An 8047-nucleotide genomic window follows, 5' to 3' on the forward strand; every position below is an offset into this window, starting at 1 on the left:
AATGATTGTAGGTGGCACTTATTTTTAAAAAGTCATCACTCCAGGGGCAGCCGGGTGGCACAGTGGATAGAGCATCAGCCCTGGATTCAGGAAGACCTGAGTTCAAATCTGGCCTCAGACACTTGACACTTACTAGCTGTGTGACCCTGGGCAAGTCACTTAACCCCAATTGACTCACACACACAAAAAAGTCATCAGTTCTCACTTAGACTAACATTAGCCTCCTAATTGATCTGTGCTTGTAGTCTCCCCTCCTTTGGAGTCTATCCACTACTTAACCTGTCCTTCCCTGATTAAAAAAATCTCAAGTGACTTCCTATTGCCTGTAAGATAAAATACAATCTCCTCCTTGTTTGGCCTTGTACAATCAGACCCCAATCAACTTTTTGAGACTTATTTCACATTATTTCACATATTCCCCTTCACAAACTCTATGTCCCAGACAAACCGGCCTAAGTAGCTGTTCCTTAAACTGTCCTCAGGAAGCTTTTCTGTCATTGGAAGAAAAATGTTCTCTGACAAGTAAAGTCAAAGTAATTTTAGGCATAAGAAAGCCCAAATAATCAAGGAATAAGTCAAGACTTTAGGGAAAGACAGAGATTCTAAGAGCTGGAAGTGAAGGGAAGAACATTCCAGGAATGAGAGAGAGCCCATGCAAAGCTAGGGAATTGGGAAACAGTATGTCTAGTTTAGGGAACAGTTAGTTGGAGACATGGCTATATTTGAATCCCAGATCCCTTAGTTTAAGCAAGTTACTTAACCTTTTGGTGACTCGGTTTCCTTTATCTGCAAAATGAAGAACTTAGGCTAAATGGCCTTTAATACCTCTTCCATCTCTAGACGAATGATCCTGTGATCCTTCCAACTCTAAATTTGTGCTTCTGTGTAATAGAAATGAGTCAAGAGGGCAGCTAGGGGGCTCAGCGGATAAAGCCCAGACCTGGATTCAGGAGGACCTAAGTTCAAATCCGGCCTCAGATACTTGACACTTACTAGCTGTGTGACCTTGGGCAAGTCACTTAACCCTCACTGCCCCACCAAAAAAAAAAATTAAATAAAAAAAAGAAAAAGAAATGAGTCAAGCAAGTACTATGCTTAGCCATTGATATGTGTGACTTCATTTTCCACTAGATGGCAGGATTGTCATCTTAAGCACGGTCAGGTTTTTTTCTGCTCTTAGGTAAAGTACTGTAATTTTTTTTTTTTTTAAGGATTCTCGACAAAGTGCACAACTTGGAAGACACAGTACTTTAATTGCAAATTTAACAGAAGAAAGCAGCCCCATTTTTCAGGATTTACAGGACTGAAATTCAATTAGTTTCTTTCCCGTCTCTGCTCTAAATCATCTACAGAGTTCTTGTCCAAATTCCCTTCACACTCTAGTCTGCTGCCGAACTCCCTATGCTGAGGAGGGTGGTGAGGCCACAACTAAATTAAATCCTTCAAATAAATCATGTTGCTTAAATCAGCTTGAATCCGTTCAGAAATGCAATACTAATACCTGTCAGGTGAAGGAACATGACATTGAAGCTGCTACAAAGGAGGGAAGAAAACCTGGAATTTTCTCAGGAGGCAAAACATATCCTGATGAGGGTCACTGAGTTTATCATGGGACTTGAACTTGTTGTTCATCCTCTGTTTTCAAAGAGGACCAAAGACATCAGGAGGTCCTCTATTCCTATAGCCCTCCTTTTACAGAGGTAGTTTGAGCATGCAGTGAATAGCATGCTAGACCTAGCTAGATCAGGAAAAACTCAGTTCAGATCTGGCCTCATCCATTTACTAATCCTGGGCAATTCCTTTAACCTCTATCTACCTCAGTTTCCTCAACTGTAAAATGAGCAAAATAATAGCACCTCCCTCCCAGAATTGTTCTGAGGATCGAATCAGGTAATATTTTAAAAGAGCTTGGCGAAGCTTAAAGAGCTATGTAAATGCTAACTATTAGTCTGGTGGTTGTTATAGATTAGGAAGTGAGGTTCAGAGAGATGATGATTTTTTCCAACCTCCTAACATCACCTCAGATTCAGGATTCAAAACCAGGTCTTCTGACCCCTTCTGACCCTTACTCTTTGTACAGTGGTATTCAACACCCTGTCTGCAACACTCCCTAGTGAACCAGATTAAAATGTTATTGGGAAATATTTAACAAAACAATAGAACATAGATCATGTTAATAGCTTTCTAAGCTTAATAAGCTTTCTAAGTCTATAGGCTTCCCATAGGGATCCTTATGTATAGTTTAATGGTTCCTGTTTCTATTTGACTTTAACATTAATACTCTAGTAAATGTTCATTCATTCATTCATTCATTCATTCATTCATTCATTCAAGCAAGGTGCCTGTTGTGAATGACTCACATCTACCTAGGATAGGGCTTACAGAGTACTTTCCCCCACAACAGTCTTGTGAGGTGAGTAGGACAAGGATACCATGTATTATCCCCCTGTCTCAGTCACCACACCTCCTTTAATAGATGTGGAAACTGAGGCTCACAGATGTTAGGTGACTTACCTAGATAACATGCTTAGTAAGTGTCATAGTTGGTATTTGAGTCAGTAATTTCTTTTTTTTTAATTACAAAAGTATTTTATTATTTTCTAGTTATGTGTAAAGATAGTTTTCAACATTTGTTTTTATAAGATTTCTAATTTCAAATTTTTCTCCCTCCCTCCCCTTCCTCACCCCTCCCCAAGACAGCAAGTAATCTGATGTAGGTTATATACATACAATAACATTAAACATATTTCTGCATTAGTCATGTTATAAAAGAAGAATCAGAGCAAAAAGGAAAAACCTCAAAAAAGAAAAACAACAGCACCAAAACCAAAAGAAATAATATAGTTCAATCTGCATCCATATTCTACAATTCTTTTTTTTCTGGATTTGGAGAGCCTTTTCCATTATGAGTCCTTTGGAACTATCTTGGCTGTTGTATTGCTGAGAAGAATCAAGTCTATCACAGTTGATCAACACGTAATGTTGATGATACTGTGTACAATGTTCTCCTGGTTCTGCTCCTCTCAGTCAGCATCAGTTCATGTAAGTCCTTCCAGGTTTCTCTGAAATCCTCCTGCTCATCGTTTCTTACAGCACAATAGAATTCCATTACATTCATATGCCACAACTTGTTCAGCCATTCCCCAACTGATGGGCATCCCCTCAATTTCCAATTCCTTGCCACCACAAAAAGAGTAGCTACAAATATTTTTGTACATGTGGGTCCTTTTCCCTTTTTTATGATCTCTTTGGGGAAAAGACCCAATAGTGGTATTGCCGGGTCAAAGGGTATGCACAGCTTTATAGACCTTTGGGCATAATTCCAAATTGTTCTCCAGAATGGTTGGATCAGTTCACAGCTCCACCAACAATGCATTAGTGTTCCAATTTTCCCACAGCTTCTCCAACATTCATTATTTTCCTTTTTTGTCATATTAGTCAATCTGATAGGTGTCAGGTGGTACCTCAAAGTTGTTTTAATTTGCATTTCTCTGATCAATAGTGATTTAGAGCATTTTTTCATATGGCAATAGATAGCTTTGATTTCTTCATCAGAAAACTGTCTGCTCATATCCTTTGACCATTTCTCAATTGGGGAATGACTTGGATTCTTATAAATTTGATTTAGTTACCAATATATTTTAGAAATGAGGCCTTTATCAGAAGTACTGGCTATAAAAATTGTTTCCCTGCTTTCTGCATCCCTTCTAATTTTGGATACATTGCTTCTGTTTGTACAAAAACTTTAATTTAATGTAATCAAAATCATCCATTTTGCATTTCATAATATTCTCTATCTCTTGTTTGGTCATAAACTGTTCTCCTTCCCAAAGATTTGAAAGGTAAACTATTCTTTCCTCTCCTAATTTACCTATGGTATCACCTTTTATGTCTAAATCATGTACCCATTTTGACCTTATTTTTGTATAAGGTGTAAGATGTTGGTCTATGCCTAATTTCTGCCATACTATCTTCCAGTTTTCCCAGCAGTTTTTGTAAAATACTGAGTATCCCAGAAGCTGGAGTCTTTGGGTTTATCAAACAGTACATTACTAAAGTCATTTATTACTGTGTTTCCTGTGTCTAACCTATTCCATTGATCTTCCACTCTATTTCTTAACCAGTACCAAATAGTTTTGATGATTGCTGCTTTATAGTAGAGCTTCAGATTTGGTACAGCTAACCCATGAGGTCAGTTATTTCTTCAATTGAAGAACTTACCTAATCCCACTTAGAGTGGGGTTTAAGAAAAATTTTTTTTGGCCATAGGCCCTTTTGACAGTTTGGTGAAGCCTATGCCCCCTCTTCAGAATAATGGTTTTAAATGCATAAAATAAAATACATAGTATTACAAAGGAAACCAATGATATCAAAACACAATTATCAAAATATTTTTTAAAATAAAGTCATGGAACCCAACTTGAGAACCCTTGGTCTATAGCCAAAGGTTGTTAGTAGTCATTTCAGTTGTGTCCAACTCTTTGTAATCCCATTTGGGGTTTTCTTGGCAAAGATACTAGAGTAGTTTGCCATTTCCTTCTCTAGCTCATTTTACAGATGAGGAAACTGAGGCAAGTAGAGGTTGAGTGACCTCAGGGTCACACACCTAGTAAGGGTCAAAGGCCACATTTGAACTCAGGTCTTGCTGATTTCAGGCTTAGTGCTTTTTCTACCGAGTCACCTAACTGTCCACAGTCATAGTCAGAGGGCCTGGCCTCATATCCCACCTCTAGAGAGAGGTATCTTATAGCTATAGGCCCATGATCCTATCCTAGCAAGGGGAATGATATAATCAGTTGGTGACTCTGGACCTTAATGGAAAGGTTGGTGGTTGAAGCTCACACAGTGAGTGGGAGTGAAACAAAGTGGTTCTTAAACTTTCCTGTGTCTTGGAGGCCTTGGGTAGCTTGGTGAAGCCCATGAAATCCTCTCTGAATAATGGTTTTAAATGCATAAAATGCATAGAATCACAAAGGAAGGCAGTTATATTGGATAAAATTGTCAAAATAATTTTTTAAAACCAAGTTCACTGATCTTAAGTTAAGAACCCATGCAAAATGGTATTGTTGACTGAGGTGGTATTGGGCTTAAGAAGGGAGTTGGAAGTGTATCAGTCACAAAATAAGGGAAGAAAAATCCTGCAGGGAATACAGCATACAAGTGAAGTCCTCATTAGGTAAGGGTTAGCAATGATTTACGGATCCAGATTCAGGTCACCTCAAATGCCAAGCAGAAAGTCAGATCCAGTTTCTTTAGAAACAACCCTGCATATTTGAGATAAGGAGAAAGGAGACAAATTCAAATGAGGCTAAAAGTCAGGCCAATGCCACCCATAGACAAATTCAAAAAGGCCTTCCCCTGATTAATTAACCCCCCAAAAAGGTATTAGTCATAGTGTATGGCGTTTGCAAGATGAGAGGTGGAAATGAAAGTAAAAATCACATGGTTAATGTTCCTTCATAAGATATCACAGGAACTTTCTTTTCATCTTTGTAGATCACTGAACATTTGTCTTAGGCACATACAGCAGACAAGAAGCTAAGATTCCTTAATGGGGTGAAGGGAAGTGTAAGAAGGAAGAATGTGGGAATGTCTGAGGCGGGGCAGCTAGGTGGTGCAGTGGATAGAGCACCGGCCCTGGATTCAGGAGGACCTGAGTTCAAATCCGGCCTCAGACACTTAACACTTACTAGCTGTGTGACCCTGGGCAAGACACTTAACCCCAAATGCCTCACTAAAAAAAAAAAATACACGAAATAACCTGGCTGTAGCATCATCCTGCTATGTTCACTCAGTCTGGGTCTCCCCACCTCCCCACTGAATCTCAGGGTTTCCTTGTCTCCCTTCCCGTCGTTAGTACTACCCTTATGTTGGAGTTCTTGTCAGCATAATAAACTATAGTTTCTCTTTTTAATTGTTTAAAATTATAAGTTTAATGTCCATCAACAACAAAAACAACAACAACCCCCCCACACATAAACATGCAAAATAAGGAACAAAATCATACACAAAACTCCCAACCTCTAAAACTAAATGTTGTAGTGAAATGTGTTATTCAGTTGTGTCTAATTCTTTGCAACTCCATTTGGGGTTTTCTTGGCAGAGATACTGGAGGGGTTTGCCATTTCCAGCTCATTCTACAGATGAGGAAACTGAAGCAAATTGGGGGAAGTAACTTACCCAAGGACATACAACTACAGCTAGTAAGTGTTTTTTGTTTTGTTTATGTTTGTTTGTTTTTGTGGGGCAATGGGGGTTAAGTGACTTGCCCAGGGTCACACAGCTAGTAAGTGTCAAGTGTCTGAGGTCGGATTTGAACTCAGGTATTCCTGAATCCAGGGCCAGTGCTTTATCCACTGTGCCACCTAGCTGCCCCAGCTAGTAAGTATTTGAAGTCAGATTTGAATTTAGGTCTTCCTGATGCCAGGTCCAGTACTCTAACCATTGCACCACCTAGCTGCCCCTTTAGTAAAATAGAATCAAACAATGAGGAAAAAAAAGAATTTTTGCTCAGTGCTATAGTGTAATACCAGCTCTTATACTCAGCAGTTGGGTAGTCATTTTCAGGTCAATTATTCTTTCTTAGTCTCAATTTCCTCATAGGTAAAATGGAGATAATAATCCTTGTGATACCTACTTCACAGGGATTTCTGTTGTTGTTGTTGTTGTTGTTTTGTTTTGTTTTTGGTGGGGCAATGAGGGTTAAGTGACTTGCCCAAGGTCACACAGCTAGTAATTGTCAAGTGTCTGAGGCCAGATTTGAACTCAGGTCCTCCTGAATCCAAGGCTGGCGCTTTATCCACTGTGCCACCTAGCTGCCCCCCACAGGGATGTTCTGAAGATCTAATGTGATAAAATATGTGTATTACCCACATAAACCATCAGCATTTCTATACATGACCAACAAAGCTCAACAAGAGATAGAAAGAGAAATTGCATTTAAAGTAACGGTAGACAATATAAAATACTTGGGAGTCTACCTGCCAAGACAAACCCAGGAACTCTATGAACACAATTACCAAACACTTTTCACACAACTAAAATCAGATCTGTGTAATTGGAAAAATATAAATTGCTTATGGGTAGGCCAAGCTAATATAATAAAAATGACAATTCTACCTAAATTAATTTACTTATTCAGTGCCATACCAATCAGACTACCTAAAAATTATTTTATAGAGATAGAAAAAAATAATAACAAAATTGATCTGGAAAGACAAAAAGTCAAGAACATCCAGGGAATTAATGAAAAAAAATGCACAGGAAGGTGGGCTAGCCATACCAAATTTGAAGCTATACTATAAAGTGGCAGTCATCAAAACTATGTGGTACTGGCTAAGAAATAGAGTGGTGGATCAATGGAATAGGATAGGCACAGAAGACAGTTGTAAATGACTATAGTAATCTACTGTTTGATAAACCCAAAGAATCCCACTTCTGGGATAGGAACTCAGTATTTGACAAAAACTGCTGGGAAAACTGGAAGATAGTATGGCAGAAACTAAGAATAGAACAACATCTTACACCTTATACAAAAATAAGGTCAAAATGGGTTCAAGATTTAGACATAAAGGGTGATACCATAGATAAATTAGGAGAGGAATAGATAGTTTACCTCTCAGATCTATGGAGAGGAAAACAATTTATGTCCAAATAAGAGATAGAGAATATTACGAAAAGCAAGATCAAAGACTTTGATGATATTAAATTAAAAAGCTTTTGTACAAACAGAAGCAGCCAAAATTAGAAGGGAGGCAGAAAACTGGGAAACAATTTTTACAGCCAGCATTTCTGATAAAGGCCTTATTTCTAAAATATCTTGGGAACTAATAAAATTGTAAGAATCCAAGTCACTCCCCAATTGAGAAATGGTCAAAGGATATGAACAGGCAGTTTTCTGATGAAGAAATGAAAGTTATCTATTCCCATGTGAAAAAATGCTCTAAATCACTATTCATTAGATAACTGCAAATTAAAACAACTTTGAGGTGCCACCTGCCACTTATCACATTGGCTAATATGACAAAAAAGGAAAATAATAAATATT

Source organism: Dromiciops gliroides, chromosome 3 (assembly GCF_019393635.1).
Source record: "Dromiciops gliroides isolate mDroGli1 chromosome 3, mDroGli1.pri, whole genome shotgun sequence".
NCBI lineage: Eukaryota > Metazoa > Chordata > Mammalia > Microbiotheria > Microbiotheriidae > Dromiciops > Dromiciops gliroides.